Source organism: Canis lupus, chromosome 24 (assembly GCF_003254725.2).
Source record: "Canis lupus dingo isolate Sandy chromosome 24, ASM325472v2, whole genome shotgun sequence".
Taxonomy (NCBI): Eukaryota; Metazoa; Chordata; class Mammalia; order Carnivora; family Canidae; genus Canis; species Canis lupus.
This window is the reverse complement of record NC_064266.1, coordinates 29977477-30004105: the sequence shown is the minus strand read 5'-3', so window position 1 is coordinate 30004105 and position 26629 is coordinate 29977477.

The following is a 26629-nucleotide window of genomic DNA, read 5'->3' as shown; positions in this document are numbered from 1 at the left end:
GCTTGCCCAGCTCCCATGTCCCTGTGCATTTGCCCTCATGCAGTTGCCCTTCCACCCCATCCCACCTTACCCATCCTTCAAGGCATCACTCAAACCCCACCTTCTCCACAAATCCCTCCCCCCCATCCCGCTAAGTTGGACTCACTCTTGCATTTTTGCATCACACCTTGGTGGTACTCCTGTTGGGATTCTTAATCTAGAATGTAACCTGGGCTTGTTCTCTCCTCATATGCTGATAAGAGCAACCTGTATTCCAATCCAGGGTCCCCACACAGGTGAGCTGTGTGGCCTTGGGAAAGCCACTTTACCTCTCTCAGCTTGTCTCCCTTATCATAAAATGAATACTACAATCTCCTCCTTCCAAATTACTGGGGAGATGAAGCAGATCACGTCTGTAATTCACCTATCACAGTGCCTGGCACACCAAAGTTGTTCAAGGGATGTCAGTGAAGTCCCATCCTGTAGGGTTTAAGAGGACAGGCTCTGGAGTCAGACCATCTGGATTCAGTCCCTGGTTCAGTAACTTTTTAGTTATGAGTCCTTGGAAAAGCTACTAATCCTTTCTGTGCCTAAGTTTCCTGCTCTTAAAATGAGAACCAGAGGGGTACCTGGGTGGCTCAGTCAGTTATATATCTGACTCTTGGTTTCAGCTCAGGTCATGATCTCAGGATCATGAGATCAAGCACTGCATTGGGCCAATGGTCAGTGGGGTGTCTGCTTGGGATTCTTTCTCCCGTCTCCTTCTACACTCCCCACCCCATGCTTGTGTTTTTAATCTGTCTCTCTCTCTCTCTCTTAAAAAAATGAGAACAAGAATAGAATCCACCTATAAGGTGTGGCAGTGATGCAGTTAGTTAACACATTTAGAGTGTTTAGAACAGTCCCTCGTGTAAAGCGGTGCTGGCAGCCCCACACCCCTCCTGGAAGGCAGAGCCATGCCTCCTACACCTTAGCAATCCACAATCCACACCTTGTCTGGCATTGAGCCTGATGCACAACAAATGAACTGATTCAAACCACGACGCCCATCTCACCCCTCCTCCAAGCCACATGCCTTCAGCTTGCAAGGACGCAGTCAGATAACACCCATGCTTTCACCTATGCCTTCACCCACATCACCTGCATCCTTCCATCATCTTTCTTCATGTCACTGGGTCACAAAATCAGAACATTTAGCCATCTCATTCAGCTGCACACTCCACAGATGGAGATGGAGAACAGAGAGGCCAAGGAACTCCCCTGGAATCACACAGCAACTGCATCTCCTCTCTCAGGAAGAGAAGGAGGGGGACCAGGGTCTGATACAAGAGGCTCCTCATTTTAGTGGAGGTGTAGGCAGACCAAGAGTCCCCTGTACCCCTCTCACACTGTTGGCTCCAGCTCTGAGCCCAGCATCCCTTGAAGATTGGGCTGGGCAGGGCTAAGGGATACCATGTGAACCTGTACCAGCCACAGGATGGGCAGGGACCACAGACTCACATCTATGACCTCCTATGACCTCACAGCCACACAACCAGGCCAGAGTTTTGCTTCTCTCTACAGAAGATAATGATGAGACTGTGGAAGGGGGAACTGACTTGCCCCAGTTTGCAAGTTCATTTGTAAATGGAAGCAACTGATTCATGAGTGAGAACTGGAATGCCCAGCAGGTTCTGCTCTGTGGCCATGGCAGGAGCCACTTCCTCTGGCTGTTCTTCGTGTCTCCATCAGAATAATAAAGACCTGGCCAACCAATCTCCAAGGGAGGTGCTTTAAGCTCTGGCATATTGTTACTTAAAGGGTGATCCTAGAGGGTTAGCAAACCAGAGCAACACCCAAATGAGTCATTCAAGCTGGAGATCTTTTGGTCCCACTGATACTTTATTGCCTTTTCTATTTGGCACATTTGTGAAAATCTCTGCTGATTTGCAAGGGGCTTCTGGGTATATCTGGAGGTGCAATTAGTTCTCTGCCCTCTCCCCACACTGTTGTCTCCCCATGTGTCCTGACCTGCATTGTCATCTGTCTGGCTGGCTGCTGCCCTTGACCTGGACCTGCCACCTGGAGCTTCTCCTCTCCTGTTTCTTCACCTTTTCTTTCTCATCCAGCCTGTGGCTAGCCCAGGCCTGGACCTTCTCATGCTGCACTTTTAAATGATCTCCAGGATTCCTGCTTTTATCAACATTTAAACCCCATCATTTGGGGCGCCTGGGTGGCTCACTCAGTTGAGCATCTGCCTTCAGCTTGGGTCATGATCCCAGGGTCCCGGAATTGAGCCTCGAGTCGGGCTTCCTGCTCTGTGGGGAGCCTGCTTCTGCCTCTCCCGCTGCCCCTCCTCATGTACTCTCTCTCTTGCTCACTCTGTCTCTCAAATAAATAAATAAAATATTTTTAAAAAATAAATAAGTAAACCCCATCATCCTCTTATTTGTAAAGTGCTGTCAGAGGTGGATGGAGTGGAATGGCCACTAGGTAAGGATTCAGACATACCCATGAAGGATGCCAAGCTCTGTCACTCACCAGCCTGGACAAAGTTAGGGAGCTTCTCTGAGCCTCAGCTTCCCCATCCATAAAATGGAGCTGATGATGGAAATCCGATGGTTGGGAAAACTACATAAGATCATACACATGTGGGGCGGCCCGGTAGCGCAGCGGTTTAGTGCTGCCTGCAGCCCGGGTGTGATCCTGGAGACCTGGGATTGAGTCCCATGTCGGCTTCCATGAATGGACCCTGCTTCTCCCTCTACCTGTGTCTCTGCCTCCCTCTCTGTGTGTCTCAATAAATAAATAAAATCTTTAAAAAAAAAAAAAAGATCATACACATGCATGGTTCTCAGCAAGCTCTCAATAAGCCTTGACTATGGGGTTTATTAGAGCTTGCTGCCCCAACAAGGAGAAGAGTAGGTACTCTTGGTATCCTGCTTGTGCTTTCCCATATACTACCCCAGAGGGCATCTACCCAAAGTTTCTGTGTACACGGATGACCTCAGGACAGTCACTGAGGGATAGGAGCTGGTGGCTGAATTTCCAAGCTTCCTCACCCCAGTGGAACCCCCCTGAGGTCTGTTCGACATCACCTCTTGGAAAGCTCTAGTGGGATGGAGCCCAGTTACCCACAGTCACAATCTGCTCCCCATTACTTGCCCCTCTCAGGCAGCTTGCTCTTTTACCCCCTCCCATGTAAACTACCACACCCAAACCCTTGTCTCAAGATTGACTTTGGGAACAACACAAACTAAAGCAGGGGCAAATGAGTGAACATTCCATCACAAGCCAGTGCAGTCAGGGCTAAGATGGAGAGCGCCTGGAACTTAAGGGCATTATTCTAGGCATAAAAACCAATCCTGAGAGCTTCTACTGGGTGATGGCTACAGTCATCCCTGAGCGCCACTGGCTTATACTGAGTGCCTATCTGCTACCAGGCACTCTGTCGGATGCCAGCAATGGTATGCAACTCCTATCCTCCAGAACTCACCAACCTGGGGAAAGCAGCAAATGCTTACAATTCAACATGCTCACTGTTGCAGCAGGAACCCACTCAGGGACTGTGGCATGGAGGCTGTCATAGACAGGGCTGCCAGGCTGAAGCCTGGAGGGTAGATAAGCACTGGCTGGGCTGTGGGAGGAGAGGGTACTAGGCTGGGGGTCTCTGTTACAGAGACCCTAGTGACTCTATTAGAGCCATTGCCAGGGATGACAGATGTCAATGCTACCTCCCCCATGGTTAGAACTGGTCAGAAGTTCTGTTTCTCAGAAACTGCTACTGAGCTGTATGTTGGAAACAGCCTAGAATTCAGAGTGTCACTGGCCTGAATTCCAGTCCTGGGTTGTCTCTTGCCACCTAAGTCGCTTCAACTCTCTGGACCTCTGTTCCTTAATATTTCATAACTTGGACTCAAAATATACACCTCTCCTGTTGTGCAGATTAGACGAAATAAATTCTGTCAACACACAATGCCTGGGACCTGAGAAAGCAGCGGGGAAAATGTTGAGTGAAAATCTGAATGTGGGCTTAGCTGACCTCTCATATCCCAAACAAAGCATGGGTTTCTTGAGAGATGCATTTGAAAGGGATGCTGAATATGGCATGTGGGTGTTAGGGATATGACTTGCCCTCCAAAACCTGTTTTGGATTCCAGGCTCACCCCTGAGCCTGGGGTAACCCCCATCAGAGTCTTAAAGCTCCAACTGGGCTGGGAGTCAAGGAACCAAGGATAGGGTACATGAACCTGTGACCACAGATTCCAGATGCAGAGAGTGATCAGTGTCAAAGCTCCAGAAGGGTCTAAGACCTTCAGTGAGCCTCATGACATTCCCTCCATTGGTTCTGTCAGAACAGGCGCAAACCAACCAAACAGAAGTAGCTTTATCAAATAATTTAAACTTCCCACAGGGTTTCTCAGCAAAAAATTAGCCAGTACAAAACCAACTGATCTGTCTGAAAGGATCTTTCATATTAACACAAGCAGCACACATATAATTAGGCAGAGGTGGGAAGAGGGTGGGCATTGGAGTAGAAGCACATGGAGATTAACCCCCATGTGAGTGCTGAGATGGTCCCCTTCAGCCATCACTGTGGAGAGGACCCTATGTAAAGACTCTTGTCACAATGAGAGCCTCTGACCAGAGACTCAATCTTCAAATATTAGGAGACTAAGAGAGAGCATGGGCTCCTGCCAGGGGAGCAAGTGTCATAGAGTGGTGAGTTCTTCCTAGTAAATCCTAGGGTGCTGATATTAGTATAGATGTCAACTGTACTCTTATCCAAGTGGTGGTATGTTTTACTGACATGCAAATAGGGTGCCCCTGGAGTGGTAGGCAGCTTCTGATGTGGCCCCAATGATTTCTGATATTTCCATCCTTGTGTAATCCCCTCCTCCTGGTGGATCTGGTAACTTGCTTCTAATGAACAGAATATGTCAAAATGATGGGATGTCAATTCTGAGATTAGGTTACAAAAGATTATGTCTCTCTTTCTCGCACTCTTGTCCTGACTCTTGTGTGCTTGTTCAATGAAGCAAGCTTGAGATGCCCATGTGGCAAGTTGCTGACGGTGATTTCCAGTCAATGGCCAGCAAATAACCAAGGCCACAGGTCCAACAGACTTTAATGGAATGAATCCTGCCAACAGCCATGCGAGCTGGGAAGAGGGTCCTTATCCAATCAATCCTTCAAGTGAGATTGCAGCCTGAGAGGGATCCGAAAGCAAAGGACCCATTGGGTTGTGCCCAGATTCCTGACCCACAGAAATCATGAGATAATAAATGTGCATCATTTTAAGCCACTAAGTTTTGGGGTAAAATGTTTTGCAGCAATAGATAACTAGCATACCCAATATATTGATTCTGATAACATGCAAACATAGCTGGCGCTTAGAGATTACTACTAAGAAAGTGTTGGGACCATAATTAGGACTTGAGTTATGATTTGTACATACAATCATTCTACAGTCAGCAACAGGGGAAAAGTAAGACAAAGAAAAGGAATTTGAGTGGGAAATACCCTTCTGAAGCACTATAAATAATAGTAACCAACATGCTGTCAAGTACATCCTGTGCATGCACACTACACATGTCATCTCACTGAATCCACACCACAACCTGTAATGCTGGCACTGCTTCACTCCCTACTCACAGGCAAATACACTGAGACTCAGACAGGTTAAGTAATTTATCCAGGCCCACACACATAGTGCTGAAAACCAGGGGTTTAACCCAGGCCTCTCCAACCTCATAACTTACACTCTTAACCATGGCAGTAGAACTCTTACCAGGCTGCAGATGGGGCCAGAGCCTCTACATGCTGTAGAAATGAGGGCAAGGGCCCACCTCAGACCCTACTCTCCACCACATCCACATGAAGTGTGGCAGCTCCACGGGAACCCTCCCAGATCTTTGTCTGAGACTGGGGGTGGAGCAAAGTAAGTCTTCAGTGAGCCTCATAATCATGCAATAAGCGACATGCATTGCATTTTATTATAACATTAATGACAATAAAGAATGATTAGAAGAAGAATAAAATAAAAACCCCTGAGGCAGAGAGAACTATAGCCTTGAAATCAATTGCAGTGAAGGCTGCTGAATTTATAGACTTACAGTGTCCAATATTCCAAGGATTTTTCAGATTCTTTGCCTTCCTATACTTTCTCATTCAGATAACCCACAAAAATCTCTGGGGAGTGACTTCACAGGGGGAATCTGACTTTATAATCAAGCCTTCTTAGCCCATCACATATACCTACTCATTTCTCCGACCTCATCTCCCACTTCTGCCCCAAACCACACCCTGTGTTCTAGTCAATAGTCTTGACTATTCCATCTGGCCTCTATGACTGCTCCACTCTTTAGAATACCCTTCCCTACTTGCAAACATCTGTCATTTTAAATCGCAACTTGACTAAGTTCCTCTAAAAGCTATTCTGAAAAAGCTTTTGTGTTGGCATGTAGGAGTCATCTATTGCTGTGTAACAAATTAACCCAAATGTGGAAGCTTAAAATAACTAAGTATGTATCATATCACAGATTCCGGAGGAGTTTAGTTGAGTGCTTCTGGCAAAAGGTCTTTCTTGAGTTACAATCAAGGTGTTAGTAGGATCCACAGTCATCTCAAATCTCAACTAGAGCTGAAAAATCTACCTCCAAGTCCACTCACGGGGTTGTTGACAGAATTCACTTCCTCATGGACCACTGTATGGAGGGCCTCACTTACTCACCACTCCTTGGGGGTACAAGACTCCTCACAACATGGTGGCTTGCTTCCTTTAATACAAATGATATGAGAGACAGAGAGAGAGAGGTGTCCATGTCAGTCTTTTTATAAACTCATCTCAGAAGTGACACCCATGACTCCCGCCATATTCTATTCATTAGAATTAAGTTCATAAATTCAATCCACACTGAAGAAGAGGGGATTACACAAGGATGTGAATACCAAGAGACGGGAATCACTAGAAGTGGATCTCAGGGCTTATGTGGTACATAATCACTTCTCATGATGAAGACATTATACTTTTTATTAATCTCTGTCCCTCCCCCAGGTACCAGACTGTAAGTACCTTAACGACAGGACTGTGTCTATTTATATTGTTTCCCAATTCCCAGCTTGAAGGAAAGCCAGAACATTCTGTCCTTCAGTATAGGGGTTATGCCCATGGACCATAGAATCAGCTTGCTTACATCAGAATCCCAGGTTTGCCATTTCCTAGATGTGTTACATGAGGCAAGTTATTCAATGTCTCTATTCCTCACTTTCCTCATCTGTAAAATCATGATAATAACAGTTTACATATATAATACATCTCACGTTGGGTAGAATTATTAAATACTTAGAACTGTACCTGACACATAGTATTACTAAGGTGCATGCTCAACAAATAAATGATCCTGCCAAAGGATGTGCCAGACTGAAATTAATAATTACTATCTCTTATCTTTATATAGTGCTGAATTATTTATAAAATGCTTTCATATAGAAATTCCCTTATTAGCAACATTACAATAAGGTAGCATTTATTATGATCCAATTTTGCAGATAATTAAAGTATAAAGAGGTTAAATGTCCTGCCCACGGTCACACAGAGACTTAGTGACAGAGCTAGGAGTAGACCCAGGTCTCCAGACCCCAATTACTCTGCACCATGTAGGAAAGCCAATACTCCTCCAAGCTAATGCCTAGCATCCTCCACAAGTCACTGCATTTCTTATTCTCTCATAAGGGTAAATCAACAATTAAACGAGCAGCATGAGGTCCCTGTTGATGGAGTCAGCATACAGTAACATCTTTTTCAGTATGTTGATTAGTCACAGAAATCTTGAGCTTTCTGTGAGGACTGGGTAGGTAGGTGATTCCATGCCATCATGAATTGGCTCAGGCATAAGGCCCAGAAGGCACTGTAAAGGTTCAGATTGGATCCACACCTGTCCATCTTGAAGAAATCCATTACTGTCATTATATATTGACTTCCTATATGTTCCTTTTCAGAATGGTTCTGCTGAGAAATGTTGCCAAATTGGTTTGTTATCAGTAAAATGAGGAGCTGGAATTTGCTCCCACCTTGAGGGAAAGGATTGTTTCATATCTAACCCTGAATTACCCAGTACCTGACTAGTGCCTGATGATTATATGCTCTAAAGATCTCCTTATGAATGAAGTTTCTCCCAGCTCCAGTATTAAAAAAAAAAAAAAAAAAAAAAACTGATAGCAAAGCAGTGACAGAAAAATAAAACTGCTAGAAAACAGTTATGCTAACTCAATGTACAGCTATCTGGGACCACTCACACATGGAAAAGAGGCTTAAACATCTCAGTAGATTCTGAGGATATCAATGGGTTCGCTACTCAGTTAACAAATATCCATAATGAGAATCCCAAGTCACCCAGAGACAGTTCATTTTAGTTTAAGGAGGCATTGGCTAGTGTTGTATGATTAGCCATTTTAACTCTACAATCCTCCTACTGAAGGGATGATCTGTTTAAGACCATATCTGGTGACCAATAAAACCAAAATAAATGCAACTCAACTGACACTTTTTGGAATCCATTATGCAACAGATACTCTGTGAGTTTGGTTTGGGTTCTCTGAGAAGCAGACACCAAGATGGGATTAGATATGCAGGACATTATTGGGGGAAATGCCTCTGAAGGACAAAGAGAACAAGAGTAGGTGAGAAGAGCCCTCAGACAGAGATTCAAGTTTGACATCTGTGGGAGAGGAAAGGCAGGATTGGGAAGGAAGTGCTCTCAGATCGCATGCATGCCTGAAATCATGTTATCCAGAAAAAGTTTGCCCCTTGGAGGAGCTCCATTTGGGCAAGAATGATGTGGCTCTAGATTCTTGAAATGTTTGGTCTGGGCCAGAAGCAGTCTGGGGAAGTTTAACCTTAATCTGCGTGACAGAGAGAGCCCGAAGTTACAGCCAGGAGGTGGCCAGTCACTCTGCAACAGGTTCTCTTGGAGGGAGCAGCACATGTACGTGGCAGCCACAGACACTCCTAAATTCCAGAAGCACAGACCTGTATAAGATTCACTACTTCCCTATAAAGAGCTTTCTTACTCTTAAAGGAAGGAGATCATGAACAATGAAAAGAATATGAGAAGGGGCAGATGTAGCAGAGAGGAATGAGTCATTAACTTACTTGGACAAATGATGGCACCTCAAAGACGTCTTCAGAGAGGACATGACCCCCGTCAAAGTGTTGAGGAATCATAGCTAGACTAAGGGGGCAGGAGGTAGATGACTAGATGGAATGCTCTATAGGGAAGAACAGATTTTAAGAATCAAACTGCCTCAATCTGTGAAGAGGTCACCTAAAAGAGGTCCTAATCAAAGTGCACAAATTCATAAGGGGAGAAGGTAGAAATGAATTTGCTCATCAAATCCCACAACCAAGGAGTGAGAAGAGAGTGCTTTAGAAAAGATGAGAAAAGGCCTGCTTTACACTGAGGGTTGTCACCTTTTACAGCTAATCAGAAGGAACTGAAGATGCTACAGCAATGCCCCGGTAATCTGACCCTACCAGGAGAGGAATTTTTCCATGCATATAAAATTTCCATATGACAAGATGTACTTCCTTTAAGGACAACTAGAAAAAAAAAAAAAAAAGTATGTTTCAGAGAAGACTTTCTGAAATGAATAGGCCAAAGCCCTACCTTCTTAAGTACTATTTAAATTCTTCCAGGTGACTTGAATGAGCTTGCGACAAGCATGAATGATGATGCTCAGATACAGCAATACCCTCAAGTCCAGTAAAGTGTAGAGAACTATTTACTCCTACACCAAATGGCTGCAAATATTCCAGTTTTGAAATTGCCTTGTCACCTTCTCCCTCTGCTATCAAGTATCAGTGGATCCTTCTTCCTGACTTCAAAGAATTTGCTTATAGGAAATTTAGATCCACTATCCCTTCTAACCAATTGCTTCTAATCTCTGGGATGGAAAACCTGATAACCATTCTCATCAAAATTATAACATAAGACTAAGTATGTTCAGAAGAGCTGAGGTTCTGTTCTACAAATAAGATGATTGATTCATTAGGAGTCCGTGAATTTGATGACATCTACTTTAGCCACAAATGAGTTTGTATGCCTGTGTTGGTGGTGAAATGGAGGGGGTATAGTTTGCTTCTTTCTTGGTTCTGAGATGTATTCTAGACAACTGAGTTTGCTGGACAAGTGCCTTCCGGGTAAATGAGATCCTAGATGATCTCACCATGACGGACAGTTAAGAGAAACTAGGTCATTTTGAATTTTGCTGCCCCACAAATATTCCTGATCCCATCTTGCAATAGAATAACTGGCACATAGATGTGCAGTCAGTTTTCCCAATGTCTATGTTCATGAGTGTTTCCTTTGCAGATAAAAAGTATATATCCATAACTGATATTATTTCTTAGGCCTTTTCTAAATATGCTTAATGCTTGCAAGGTAAAACCTGGCTTTATTTCGACTTGTAGTCTGCTCTCAATTAAGCCCTTACAGAAAATAATTCAGTAGAACAGGAACAGCCAAGACCTGGACTAGCACTCCCAGCATGTGTAGGCATGCACGTGTGCATGTGTGTGTGTGTCTGTGTGTGTGTCATGAAGACTATGGAAACACTGTGGCCCTGCCTTACTCCACCCCCAAAGACATCGACATTCGGGAATGAATGAATGAGCAAAGATTACTAGACTTCCAACGGTCTGTCAGGTACTGGACTAGATGTCTTAACATTCATTACTTCATTTTAAAGATGAATAAACAGAAGCTCAGAGAAATTAGTAAAATTGCTCAAGGTTGTGCATCTGGTAATGGACAGGGATGAAGCTCAAGTCCACATTTCTTATTTTAAGTGCCCTTTCCTTTACATGCAATATCCAAGGAGCCTAAAAATCTCATCTCCCACATGCAAGCAGACTGGAGGGAAGGAGAGCATTACAAGTTCCACTGTCACCTTCCTCCACATCAGACATTTGACCTCATCCCTTGGTGCATCCTCAGTGGTCAGGTCAGCTCTGAGTCCTGCTCCCCATCAGCCTCCCTGGCTCCAACTCATCATGCTTGTTCTGCTTGAGAGAACATTGCATATACCCCTATAGTTTAGCAACTAACACCAGACCCCTCTCCCTTTCTCATTTTCCCCTAACATCTCCAGCTCACCCTTTCTGACACAATCAAGAAAACCTCACTGCCCCCCCCAGCCAGATGGCAGATAGTTCTGCTTCTTTCTACACCTTCACTGTGGGAGTACATCTGTCTCAATAAGAATACATGTCTCCCTCTCCTCCTTCAAATCCTTCCTCATACTCATCTTCTCTGTAAGTAATAACTGGTTAAACTCTGCTCATCCCCGAGCCCCTGAGCACTTGGAAAAAACATAACAGCGAAGATCAAGAAGAACTGGGTTCTAGTCCTAATGTGACCAGCAACTAGCTGGCCTTTTTAATACCTTTCTTTGGCTACAAAAGAGATATAAACACCTATACCTTCCCCAACAACAGCATAGGCAAGACTCTATGTTCTGGTTGAGTGCTTGCCCTCAGGAGTCAAACTGCAAGAGTTGAATCCTGGTGATTATCACCTTCAGACAATTACTGAGTTTCCCTAAGCCTCGACTTGTTCATCCACTAAGTAGGCTGATAGTTATAGCTGTATAGAGTTGTGAAGACTGCAAAAATAAGGTAATATATGTAAGACACATAGCAGAATATCTGCATATGGCAAATGCTCAAGAAATGTTAGTTGTTGCTATTATTATGTATCACCTACCTCAGCAGGTGAATGTAAAAACAACAAATGTAAGAACATAAAAAACCTTGTGCCAGTGGTATGCTCTAGCTGGCTTGGGAGATCCTAAGACTCTGTTTTTTTAACATGAGGAAGTTTGTGAACAGATTGATGGCAAGTTAGTAACTTGAAAACAGCCGTGATGTGAGTATTTCACTACAGAAATCAACAAAGCTACAAATCAAGGGTTTTTTTTTTTTTCTTTCTTTTTTTTTTCTAAGAGAAAAATATTTACCAGCACATTATTGCCTGGAACTGTGCCTGGAACACAGTAAATATTCTCTGTGGGTTTCTTTTTTTTTTTTTCCTGTAATTTGAATTATAATAAGACACTTCTTGGGTCCCACCCTACTATGGTAATTCCTGCATAATCCACTCCTGGAAGTCCTCAGGTAAAGCAGCCGGGCCCTCCTTTCACCTCACTAGTGGAGGGGCGCCATCTAGTGACAGAAATAGAAATGTCATCTCCGAAATGTCCTCCACAACAGGGGTCAGTAAAACCATGCTGGGAAACCAAATCTGTCCCCTGCCTGATTTTGTAAATAAAGTTTTATTGGAACACAGCCCCACTCACTCATTTACATATGGTCTATAGCTCAGTTTTGTTTGGTTTTACTAAAAACATTGACAGAGTTGAGAAGTTGTGGCTGAGACAGCATGGCCTGCACAGTCTAAAATACTTACTACCTGGCCCTTTGCAAAAATTCGCTGACTCTGCCCTACAGCACAGTTGTGTAAGCTTCATCCTTTACATTTATCTGCCTAGGTTCATGGACCTCAGTCCTCAGATTTACTGGCTCCATGGCATCTGATGCCCTGTTGTTGTACACATAAGTCATTTCCAATATCCCTGCTACAAATAGTACTATAGTGAATCAGTTGTCAATTCATTGTAAAAATGAAGAAATTTCCCTAAGGTCAAGAGCTCCCTGTCACTGAAAGAAAAACACAGAGTGTCTCTGCTATTCACTGCCTGTGGGATTTGAGGCAAAGCACTTAACGCTTCCTGAACCTCAGCTCCTTCATCTGATAAGTGGGGCTAACAGTATTATTTGCCTCTCTAGGTTGTTGGTGGAGCAAATGAGATCATTTATTAGCTAGCCTTTCACAAGCTACAAAAATAAGCTCAGGAATGTTGGTTTTATTACCTATATAGCCAAGGGAAGACTCTATGATTTTTCTCATTAATCACCTAAGATTCTGTAGAGAACACAAGTTCTTATTTTGAATGTGCTTCTAAAGGGATTTCCAACACCCCTGGTCTGGCCTCTAAGTCTCATCTACTCCCTTATAATGGGGTATACATGCCTGGCATGGGAAACCCATGGAATTGGTTGGTGTTGCCCTCCCCCACAGTGTATTAATGGCTGATCTTGAGAAGAACCCTCATTCTAAAAGCAAACAGAGCTGGGAGTTCTCTCAGCCTCACAGAGGAGAAGCCTCTGTGATTGACCCCAGGAGGAGAGCTGAGAAACCACGCCTACTCTCATGAAGGTGAGAAATCTGACGCTCCCAGAATATTGCCTGCTCCTCTGACCTCAGCAAGCGCCTGGGCCCAGCTGCTCCCCAATGCCATTTCTGGGGAGGGTGTCCCCCAAAGTGTGAGGCCTTTCTTCTCTTTTCTGCCAATAACTGTGGCATTTCCTCCTTCCTTTGCCCTTGCTCTCCTCAGCCCCCACTTACATCTGGGTTTTATCCAGAAAGGATACTGGATGCCCGCTGGAGCAAACACCATAAGCACCAATAGTCCCTCAGCACTGCCAACTCCTGTGCACAAACCTGAACAGTTTCAAATGAAAACCCCTGAGACACTGCCTGCTTGGTCCTTGGGCAAGCTGGAAGTAAGAGTTTATGCCTCTCACCCCAGGAGCAGCCTCCAACCAGTAACTGATGGAAGTTGGTGCATAAACATACCAACTCTTTTGCACCCCAGTTAGAATATCTAAGAATGTTGGACTCTCTCCCAGAGGTTTCCTGAGGAGCCCCACTTGCCCACAGCAGTAGTGTGTTCCATGTGGTACCTTTATTGGCTCCTTTCTTCCCCTGTCTTCTTCTCCTTCTTCTTATACTGGTGTTTCCTGGGATCAAATAAACTATTAGCACTCACTTTCTTGTCTCAGGATCTGCTTCTAGAGTATCCAATCTAGGACATCCAGTTATGGCCACTTACTTTGTGCCCGATTCTTTGCCAGGAAACTGATAATACAAAGAAGAAAGGCAAACTCTCAAATAGTGGGCCTATATGGCCCAGCATGGTCTGGCTCCTGCCCACCTTTAAAATCTCACCTCCTATCACTCTCCTACTCACATTTTTTCAGCTACCTGGGCACCTCTGCAGTTCCTCCAGCAAGGCAAACTCTGGCCACAGGCCCTTTGTACATGCTATTTTCTTTGCTTGGAACACCCTATGCCATCCCAAGTGAATTTTCAGCCTTCAGATCTCAGCTTAAATGTCATATCTTCAGAGTAGTCTTCTCTAATCACATTACCTAAGTAGGGTCCTCCCCTCTTCCCCTTTATTCCATTTCAATACTTCATTCATTTGCTGATTTAATAGAATTCATCAAAATTTGTGATTATGAGCTTCACTCATTTACTTCTCTAATAACTATGTTCCTTTCTAGACTAGGCAGGGATGGTATCTGATTTACTCTCATATCACCTGTGCTACTCAGAGTACCTAGCACATAGGAGACATTTGATATATATTTGTTCAGTCAATGAATGGATGAAGCTCAGAGCTGATACTTTTGTCTTCTATTATCCCTACTTGTGTACTTACCTAATTTGCCCTCCCCAGATACACACATAATTGCAAACTTCTAGGTCTACCACCATGTTTTTTCCTCTCTGTGCCCCCAACTAACTTTAAATCAATTAATCAAAATCTATTTGTTGAGAGGACAAATGGAAGATGAAAGATGGATAATCCGGAAGTCTATAGCCCCATGTCTTCTGTTAGTGCCAGTCTATGGAATAGGAAATGTCTCCCGAGGCTCAGTTTCATCCTCATTGTACCATGGGCACAATAATCTGGCCACAGTACCACAGAGAAGATGGTATGTGTGGAAGGGGCTCACAAACTGCAAAACACCAAACAAAAATCTTACCAACTTCCCTTGCGAGGTTTTGTGAACTGCCACACCAATCCCTTGCTTCCAACACAGCACACGGCAAAATGTGAGAGTTTGCTTACAGTTACTAACAGTTACCCATGTATTTCACGTTCCCAAGTGCACTTGAGGCAGAAAGCCAGAGCAGAAGCTTCCTGAAGCATGAGTCTGTAATTGCCTACAGCTGGATTCACTAAGCCAGGCTCATAGTGGGCTGTTTCAGAACGCTGGACAGCTCCAGGACCCATCGCAAGACCTAGAAGAGAGGCATCATCGTCCAGTACAGGATGTGATCCAGGGGGAGCCTCACTTGATGGATCTGCCAGTGGAATATCAGTGGGGTGAGGGCAGGGGTAGCAGAGATGGTAACTGACCTTCGTTTTGCAAGTAATGAATCCAAGAAAGGCCAAAGTTTGAGTGACATGGAAAGGGTGGGAGATCCAAATAGAACATGAATCTTAAATTTTGTTCAACTTCTCACTCACCTGAGAGATGAATTCTAGGGCACAGAAGGACATGGGTTGAGGTCAGGGAGGATTTCATCAATGACCTCCTGAAGTTATGATTCATAGAGTTCTCTTGAAGAATCAGAATCAGGAGGGAAAGCATGGCCTTCGGTGCCCAATAAACCTGGATTTGAATCTCACTTCTACATTTTATTACATTTTCCTGATGTTCTCATCTTCTGCTCCTGAGATACCCCAATGACTTTAAGGAGAAGAATATTTTCCTTCTCTGTTTCATTTGCCTGGTGCCAATTAAATCAAATTTATGGAATTTACTCTGGTTGGTAATTATCCTGGGAAATTTATTTTGGACTGCTTAAGAAGCCACATCACCCCCCTTCCCTACCTCCTTGAATTTGCTTGCTTGGAGCAGAATTATGACTGCAAAGTCTCAATTGTGAGGGAGAAAAAAGCTATTGCATTATTTATTTCTTTGTATTTGTATTTATCAAGACAGGTAAGGGATTTTAGGCTATTCAAATCTCTTACTAGAGAGGAGGGAAGTGTCAGGATTTGGTCTCTCAGGCTGCTATAACTTCACTATGACCAAGTTCAAACTGAAGTTAATTATATCACTAAACCCTCAGTGGTCCTACAAGGCCATGTGACTCATACATTTCTTTTTTTTATTCTTTCTTTCATTTCTTCTGCCATATGAGATAGTGGTGGTACACATAGCTCTGGAGGTAGACTGCCAGATGTGTGATCTTGGACAAATTACCTAATCCCTATGAGACTCAGTTTCCCTGTTTGTAAAATGAGAATAATAATAGTGGTCACCTCACACAGTTATGAGGTCAAAATGATAGAGCATATAAATATGTAAAGTGCTCAACACAGTGCCAAGTTTCATAGAGGCTTCCACATTTCCTGTGGGCTTCCAGAGTGTTCTGTTTTGCCCTGGGACTGAACCAGAATGGAGAATACTTCACCCATGCCTAGGGGAAGGCACTGTCTTGTGACAGACACAGGCTAAGGACAGAGCGCTACCGGGACAAAGAGAGCCCAAACCAACCCAGCCTGGGAAGTAGAAAGTCAAGGAGAGCTTCCTGAAGGAGGTGACATTTAAACTGAACTTTGTAGGATGGCTGACCCTTGCCTAGAATACCACAAGTCCCCAGAGCCCAACATAGTTCCATGTGTCCCAGATGGAATGAGAGAGGCACATAAGGGGCTAGAAAGGACAATTAATTCATACTTATTAAGCCCCTAGGATGGGTCATACATTTTCATTTAACTTTTCTTACTTGATCCTCACAAGCCTGTAAAGTAGCTTTATTTATTTCATTCCACATGTGAGGAAATTGAGCCTCAGAGAGGCTGGCATTCCCAGAGCCACACACAACTCATAAACAGCTGAGCAAGGGTTCAAGCCTGGATTTCTCAACTCTAGGGCCACTTCTTTCTTGTGCCCCTCAAACACCCCAACAGGACAACAGCACCAGTTATTGGGTTGCTAAAGAAGGAAGGGCCAGATCTGGCAAATTGAAGTCCTTGTGCTTCTATTTCTGCAATGCAGTCACTATATAATCATTAAATTAATCAAAATCTAAAATTAGAATCAGAATGAAAATTAATCTTCTCAGAGGTTACAGAAACCCCCTTTCTCAAGGGTTTCCCAACCCCCCCCCCTCCGAAAAAAAACCCTTCAGGAATACCATACAGAAAGCATCTCAGTTTAAGGCTGTTGTTTGGGTTGTAATTTTCTTGTCACCCTGAGAGCAGGAAATATGCACTCTGTTTCCTCTGCCTTTAAATTCAGTACAGAAAGCACTAAATACTAAAAATACAGCAAGGATGTAAATGTAGTTAATTTTCCAATTATGACAAATTAAGGTAGAGGCAAGGCAAGTGTGCAAAGCAAACAATGTGAGGAAGAGTCTGAGGCACGAGACTCTATTTGAAAAAGACGACCCTAGTTGAAAAAGAGACCCAGGGAGAAAGAGTGAGAGAACAAGTCAAGAGGAAAGAAGTGGGAGGGTTATAAAGAGAAGAAAGGTGGTGAACAAGGAGGGAGCTGGGAAATGAGATTGGGATGGAGAAGCTCCATAAGCTGTGGAAGCTGGCCAGTGAAGTTGCACTTGGCTATGGCTTTCACCTGTTGCTCTGCCTTCACCACTGATTGCCAAGGAGCCAAGGTTCTTCTACCTCTGTGTTCCTTAAAGGACTGTTCCACTGCAGTGTATCTAACAAAGAAGAAAATTATTCTCAGGACAAATATAAACACACTGTGAGAGCCGGATGAGATATAACAGAGAGCCAGAGTTTCTCTGGCTTACTAATTTGGGGGGTTATTAGAAAATCATTTCACTTCATATTCAAGATACTTCCTGGAAGACCAGGTCAATAATCTATTGCCCTGGAGGCCCTTTTAAGCTCTATGACATTGAAAATAACTCCAACAAAATCAGTTCTTAAAAAGAGATTGAAGTGACATGGAGCAGAAATCAATTGATTTTTCTGAAATCCAGCAGGTTTTCCCACGGACTGCAGATAACCAGCCACACTGGCTGGCAGGGCTGCTCCTGCCTCTGGATGTTTCTTGAGGCATTTTTTTCCCTTGAGCTCAGGCCCTTGAAGGCTGAACCTTCTGTGAAATGGAAGCAGAAAGAACTGCTGGGGACCAGGGAAGAGAAATAAATCTGGGCTGACACCCTAGACTGTGGCCTAGGTAGCCACCAGGGCACAACTGGCCAGAACCAGTTCTGGAGCCACCAGGCTTAAAGGGCCATGACACGAAAGCTTGAGCATTGCCTTGCCCTTCCCAGTCTTTCAGAACCCCTCCAACAAGCTGGCCTGGGTCCCTGAGAAGAGTCAGGTGTGGCAAACACCTGGGATGCTCCTTACAGCCCGAGACCCTCCCCGACCCTGGGTGAGGAGGACCCAAGATGTGCATGTACTCAGTCCCCCACTCTGAACCACAGACCCACCATACCATCTAGGCTGAGGCTGAAGCAGAGAGAATCCTTAGCTCATGCCTCTGTATTTTGGGGAAGGAAGGAAGGAAGGAAGGGAGGGAGGAAAGAAGGGAGGGAGGGAGGGAGGGAGGGAAGGAGGGAGGGAGGGAGGGTTACATACTAATGCAATATCATAAAAATTAAAGCTGTGCCAAGCTGTATAAAATAAAAAGTGAAAGTCACCCCAGTATCCACAACCCCATCCCTTGCTTCTCTCCAGAAGTAACTGTTAATAAGAGCCTTCTGTGCAGTCTTCTAGACCTTTTTTTTTTTTTTTAAAGATTTTTTTATATGAGAGAGAGTGAGTGAGCTGAGTATGGAGCCCAATATGGGACTCGATCCCACAACCCTGAGATCATGACCTGAGCCAAAATCAAGTGTTGGACACTTACCCAACCATGCCACCCAGGTGCCTGTAGATCTTTCTTAAATGCATTTGTCTGTATGTCCATATACCTATGTAGAGTTTACAGACAACTTTATTTTTTTATTTTTATTTTATTCAGACAACTTTATTTAAATAAATAGGATTGTGCTGTATATATAATTGCATGACTTGCTCTTGGCATTCAACAATGTATCTTTACACATTTCCTCATATTCCCATGTCTGTAGGCAGAGCTCCCCCTCCATTATCTTTATTTGTTACAATCATTTGATGGATAATTAGATTGTTTCCAATTTTTCACTATTACAGGCATGTTGCAATAAACACTGCTGGTCCCTCCAGCTCTGCACAAGTGCCGCAGTATTTCTGCAGGATAAACACACATCTCACAGCAGAATTGCTGAGATGATTTTCCATTTAGGGAAGCTGAAACCCAGAGATGGGAAGAGTTTCTCAGGGTTACATAGGAGGGCTGAGGTGAGAAGCTAAAGGTCCCAAATGCCAGGCCAGGCTCCCCTGTGACAACACTCTCATTGTGACTATGAACTTGGACATGCCCAGTCCACTCCCATAGGCTGCAAGATTGTGGGGCTCTGTACTGAGCAGACAGGAACAAAAGTTCAGAGGAAAACGAGAATGTGGCAATCCTGGCAGGAGGAGGAAAAGGTTAGAGTGGCCAGAAGGCACCCAGGAGAGCACAGGGGAAGGAGCAACTGAGCTTAGAATTTAAATCCTTCAGCTCCTGTCCTGGCTCTCCTACACTCCGCCTGTGTCATTTCATATGACTGAGCCTCTGTTTCCTCCACTGTAAAACAGACTTATTTTCTACCCACCCAGTTTAATGTCAGACCTGAACAAAGTGGTCCACTGACACCACTATCATAGCTTGCACTGCTTGAGCTCTATGTGCCGGCAACCCTACTAAGTACCTTTCTTGAATCATATTATTTGACTCTTACAACTCTGTGAGACTGGTCCCATTTTTTGTCCTCATTTTATAGGTGAGAAAACAGAAGCACAAAGAGTAAGTCCTTGCCCAAGCTCACCCAGTTAGCAGATGACAGGCTCAGGAGTTGAAGCCAGGCAGCTCCATTCCAAAGGTCAAACTCCTGGCCATCATGTCCAAAGCTTGTGGGTCCCCCAACATGGGCATGAAGTCCCCAGACAGGGCAAGGCATGGCTCTGGAGGTGCAAGGCCCCAAAGTAGGGAATAAACCAAATGAGCCCCAGCTAGAATATGCTGAACCTGGGCCGCTGCCAAGTCCAGATGCTCAGCCTGTGAGGTTCTGCTGCCCAGTCCCACTGCTGGGAGCCCCTCCCATTACTGTTCCACACCATAATTAGCCAACCCCGCAGAGGGCCCACTGTACCTGGGGCTGGTGAGGCCCTAATGGAAGCACACTGACCATAATTGCCTTCATCCATCACCCTGCCCCATGGAAGGGGACAGAGTCCGGCTGGAGATTTAAACAAGCTGTTTCTCTGCAGAAACGAAGGCCAGTGACACAGCCTGCCTTGCTAGGAGTTTGAATAGGCAATGCAGACCAAAGGACAGTCAGTGTAGGCCTTCTGGCCACAGAAGGAGAGAGAGAGAGAGAGAGAGAGAGAATGAGAGAGAGGAGAGGGGCGAGAGGAGGGAAAGAAAGACCAGAGGGGGAGAGAGACAAAGACAAGGGAAATAGAGAAACAGAAAGATGGTGAGCATTGTAGGAAAGAGAGAGGGGGGCAATGTGCCTGGGAAATGTTTCCTGAGCTGAAGTCTCTGATCTCTTTGGGGACAGAGAAAGGGTGAAGAGGGAGAGAAAGATGTATGTGTGTGTAATATATATGTGGCATATATAAACATATATACACACAGATGTATATAGTTTCATTCTGATGACACTTTAAAAAATAAATACAATCATATTCTGGATTATTCAGCCATTTTAACTGTCCAACCTCTGCCCCACCAGCCTGTGAAATGGGAATAACACTTCCATTTCCAGAGTAGTGTGAAAATGAAATGAGATGGTATACAAAGTGCAGAGTATATGCTCATTAAAAAGTAGCCATTATATGGTCTCATTCATTTGAAGAATATAAAAAATAGTGACAGAGAATAAAGGGGAAAGGAGAACAAATGAGTGGGAAATATCAGAAAGGGAGACAGAACATGAAAGACTCCTAACTCTGGGAAACGAACTAGGGGTGGTGGAAGGAGAGGTGCACGGGGGGTGGGGGTGACTGGGTGATGGGCACTGAGGTGGGCACTTGATGGGATGAGCACTGGGTGTTATTCTATATGTTGGCAAATTGAACACCAATAAAAAATAAATTTACAAAAAAAATTTAAACTTTTTAAAAAAAGGAGCCATCGTTACTATTTCTGTTTACAAGACACTCATAAAGCATGGTTAACTATGCAGACCTGGGAAAGTGTAGAGGAAGTGATCTATGAGCTGGGCTTTGAAGAATCAAGAGTTCACAAGGAAGGGAGTCAGCTCTCCAAGGAGATGAGAGGAGGGCCCTTGAAACACAAGCAGTCGGATGTGCTTGGGAATGGCTAGACTATTAGGAGTGAGAGAAGGTGAGTGGGAAGGAGGACAAGAGCTCAGCAGGAACCAGAGCAAGGACGCTGGCTCTTATCATTGGCTGTGGGAGCCAGAGCCCTTCCCCAGGCCCCATGCTTCCAGCCCAGGAAGCTCCACAAGCTCACCATGTTAGTAGGAAGGGGGATTTGCATAGCAGACCAAAAGAAAGATATTAAGTGGTTGTAGTATTTCTTTTAAGTTTCTGCCACTATAGATAGAAGCTAAGTTGTACAATTTTTATTACACCCAGAATGGGGGCATCTACCCTGCCTACGTCCATGCTCCCCCTGTCCTCCATATACCCCCACCCATGAAAGTCTGATGAAATAGTCATTTATGCTGTATTTACTGCATTTAGAGATAAGAAGGATTTGGGCTGAGCATCACATGAGAGCAAACACGAGGGAGACACTGCTCTATTTCACCCAGATCCACGTTTCTCTTCTTCCTGAGGATACAACCAGATTGTATTTCCCAGCTCCCCTTCCATTAAGTATAGACACGTAGAGTAGATGTTATCAATGCTTCCCCCAACCCCTTAGATTCTATTTACCATTTCTACATGTCCATCCTCCTGTTTCAGAATATCCTGATTCCAAGTGTTTCCCCCTGCCCCTTTCTTTTGAAGTTTGTTCTTGGCTAATGGAGCACTGTACTTGTCGAGCCAGAAATGCCTGGGAGCTCATGTGTCCCCAGGGTAGCCCTTAGCCAGTGTATGAAAGCCTAGACCCCTTGCCTTGAAGTAGGACCTACTCTAAGGTGTAATTTACACTCTAGAACTCTCCTCCCCTAAACACTCCATTTGAGGGGACTTTGTCTGAAATGACACCCATACTTACCTTTATCCCCTTTGCAGTCCTGTTTCTCTACTCGTTCTCCAGGGAACACTTCCTAAAGAAATCATCTGCACATCAATCCTCACTCAGGGCCTGCTTCTGTGGAACCCAGCCTAAGACACCATTTGCCTGTGTTCTAGTCAGCAGAAAATGAGAAGAGGTACCACATCCTGGCCTTGCCTAAACACCCACCTGTTCTCCGCCATGCTCTTTCCCCTTTAGTTTGATGGGAATAGAACTGATCCAGAGGGTCACCTTGGAAGACATTTATTGATGAGGCCAGAATCTACAACAGCCTGAATCTCTGAATTACTGCGTGGAAGAAAATTGTGCCAACCTAGAACACTACACTGAACGGTCAAGTGAGAAAGAAACTTCTACTGTGCTAAGTCACTGAAATATTTATATTTATTTGTCATAGCAGCTAGTATCACCCACACTAAAATGGAAAGTGAATCTATTCTAGCCCTCAGTATAGAGTGGATGAAAGACAGTTGAGGAGACCATTTACACTCCCCCCAAGGTAGGGCCCTAGGGAGCCCACACAAGCTGGGTCTGTGCACTGGTGACACCTGTTGCAAAGTGACAGGATTTAAGGCCCCTTTTAATCAGGACCTGAATGAAGCTCTGCATAAATTCACATAGTACCCATGTAATAAGGACAAAAAATATTATTAATATATAACTATTCATAATTGTTTGCTCTTCCCCTGGATTCTAAGGAAAAATGATTCTTGCTTCCTGAAAAGATCCCTGAGATCTCCTTTACCGAGGAGAATCTGGATAATAGGCCAGTGAGAGAAAATATTAATAGAAGTCAGAGGGGCTAAAACAATATACATAAAAAAGAACAAAGATGTTACAGCTGGAAGGTCAAAAGAGAAACAAAGTCCACATGAGCTGGTATTCGAAAGAGTTTAAGAGTTAGGAGTGAATGTAAGAATAAGAAAGAAGGTTTAGCAGAAGCAGCTGCCATCTGGGTAGAAGGTAGTAGATGAGAATGGCTGTGATCTGGAGAGAGCAATTTTTGTGGGGTCTCCTCTGCAAAAAGATGTCTTCCATCTTTGGCATTTCCTTAAGAAATGATATACTTGAAATACAATTCATTTTTGGTTCTTGGACTGTTCTGGGAATGTAACACTGCGAGAGACTGCTCCGTTTAGAACCCTGGGAGGTATTACAATTATACTTGCAACTACTTTCAGGGGTCTCTAGGATTTTATAGGAGAGTCCAGAACATTTTGTATCTCTCCATTCCCCTGACTTTAGGCATTTAAAGTATCTTAGCCCAAACAAATTTCTTAAATCTCTGCTATGAAAATTCACCACTGCCGTTCACCATCCTATTCTGTGCTCCCCTAGCTAGCTGCCTGTGCTTCTAGCACTTAGTTTTATTATCTATGAGTCAAGTTAACTGATACGATGTTTGATTTTTCAATCTGATTGTAAAATCTTTGAGGATGGGTACTGTCTTTTTATCTTCACAGCATCTGTCCTGTACTCTATAAATGTAAAGATTTTGGTCTTGTTCATCACTCTCTCTCTCTCTCTAGCACCTTTGAGATTATCTGACTGATGGTAGATGCTTAGTAAATACTTGTTGAATAAGTGAAACAATCAGTCATATCTATTAAAGTTAAACTGATAATCACAATAAAGCAGGTCATAATATTGCCTCATTGCTACTCAGGTGTTTACACTAACATTCACCTTTGCAATTAAATTTGCCCTGTACTTATAGATGGGACCTATCTTATACCCAGTCAACCTCACCTGAGAAAGTCAAAGATCAGGAAACAAAGCCAGAGCTGAATACACCTCATCAACTACCTCCTGGATTGCTGGAAGAGCCTCAGTTGCAAATATCAAAAAGGGTACAAAAACTCAAAATAGTACCCACATTCATGCCTCACAAATGACAAATCTCCCTGCTTTATGTAAAGAGCAAAACACAGGCTATAAAAACCCACTCCTCTGCTGGCTTTACTGAGGTTATATAACATCTCTAAACCTCAATTCCCTCATCAGTAAAACAAGCATGACAACACCTACCTTACAAAACGATTGTGACGATCAACAGAACGATCTAGGTAAACTCCCAACATGCTGCAAGTAAGTGACACAGTAGTAGCTCCAAGAATACTGGCTTCCTTTCTGGGTAATGACACATATGCAATAGAGCTAGCAAGAAGAAAACTCATCCTGACATCTTCTGGACGGTACAAAAAAGATGGAGCTATAGGTCTTTCATGTCCTTTACATTCATCTGAGAAAGCATAGGGTCGTGTACAAACTCACTCGCCAAAATGAAGTCTCCTCAATAGCTTCACTCCTTCATGAGTTAGTGTTTGAAACATAACATTGGCAAGGAGGGGAAGGAGGGGATTGATCCCCTCATGCTGTAAACCTGTCTCCTCAGATGGGGATGAAATGAGAGCTTTGTCCATTTATCTCAGTTGGGCAACTTACAATTGTGATTCAATTTGTAACAGTAGAGAAACGCGCTATTTCCATTATTTTTATTTAAGGAAATAGAGACATTTACATAGCTAATAAGAGCCAAAAGTGAAAATCCTTTTATGAGAACAGAGAAAAGACCAGACTTCATTTTTTGTAATTTCCTTCCAATTGAGATGTTGCTGATAATGCTGGATGACTTCCAATTTTGAAATGACCACCTCCCAGGTGTTGTCTACTGACACACCAAATGCTACAGTAACAAGCTCTTGAGAAACAGCCACACACACACTCAGGTGATCTTATGCCTGAGTGAAGAATATAATTGTTACCCTAAAAAATATTTAGTGTGTTAAAATTATACGGTATGTCAAAATACCGCATTCTCTCAATGATATTTAAATTTTCATGGGTTTTTTACTCTTTCATAATATTTAAGTGCTTTGACTATGAGACTAAACCATTTACAAAGACAAGTTTACTCACAGTATTTATAGCCCTTCATACAGACCCACCTTCAAAGGTCTGCATTCTCTTTATAAACTTCTTATTTGTGTCAGAAAAGAGAAGACTCTCAACAACAATGCAGATAATTCTAATTCAAAACTGCTCTTGAATTAAATCATTTGGATATTTCTGAGGGAGAATAACCTAGGGACCTGAAGGACCTGACTAATTACCTTCATTATTTAAGTCAGTTCTGCTACATCTGGCCTAAATTACAGGCCTTGGAGAGCTTTTGAAGGAGGTATTTCAGAAAATCAAAACACTCAGAATATTTAACAAGATTTTTTTCCACTGGACTCACAGGCCCATGTGATGGAAAAGGTCAATGACTGAAACAAGCAAAAACATCTAAGACCTTGAAGAAACTTCATGCTCAACATTTTGATAGAAACTTACAACTTATAAAAAAAAAAAAAAAAAAAAAAAAACTTGCAAGAACACTTTAGCTTTTGATCCTAACAACCATTATGTGAAACACGACCATAATCTCCATGTTTACAGATGAGAACAAAGAGATCAAGAGGGGGACATGTTGTGTTCAAGGTCACATGACAAATAAGTGACATACCGGGGCAGGACCCCAGAATGTCTCACACAACATCCAGGGCTATTTTCACTACGCCACAGCTAAATCTGGACTGGGTTGAGAACTAGCGGTCCGAAGAAGAGAAATTCTCATGTGAGCCCCATGCTATCCTTGGTCTTTTCTGTCTCAACATGGCCTAAATGTTAAAATCAATTCATGTCAATGCCTGTGCCTCAATCCAGACCAATTAAATCAGAATTTCTATGCACTGGGTCTAGAAATAAGTGTCTTAAAAGTTCCCCAAGTGATTTTAATATTCAGCATCAAATAATCAATAATCGATAGCATCAAAAAAGTTGAGGATCATTGTCCTAGATTGATTTTTGGACAAACAGATCTTGGGTCTGGTTTTTCTTAGCAACCACAGACAGTTTAACTAAACATGCCTGGTTTCAAAATTACATCTTTTGCAGGCCTATCACCTTGCAACTTTGTGGGCTCATGCTGACCCTGTCAGGACCACACAGAGCCCCAGGCCTTTCCTGTGAGAGTTAGATGCTAATGCAGTTCTCCCTTGCTCTGTTTGTAAGGGAGGGAACTTTTTAACCTGAATTTTTTTGTGTGGATGATGATAAAGGACTAACCTAAAAAACAGGACTGTGGTTCAAGCCAAAGAGTAAGGCTAAAAATAGGAAAATTAGCTCAAGACTGGAATCCATAAAGATGGAAAGCAAAACAAGTGAGTTGAGGTCCTCAAAAACGATGGATTTAAATAATCTGACAACTTTCAAGCCAAAACTCGTACGAATTCTGGATAATAAAATACTCCTAATTGAATACAACAAGTTGCATATTCTGTTTTGGTGAAACAAAACAAACATAATCTCTGTATTTGTGTAGATATGTTTGTGTATGTTTTCTCACAAGGAGCACTATAAGACGAGATATTCACCACACTGGCAACACTGGTTATCTTGGCAGGGAGGAGATGCTTGGAGAATGGCAGGGATATAATTAGTTTTTCT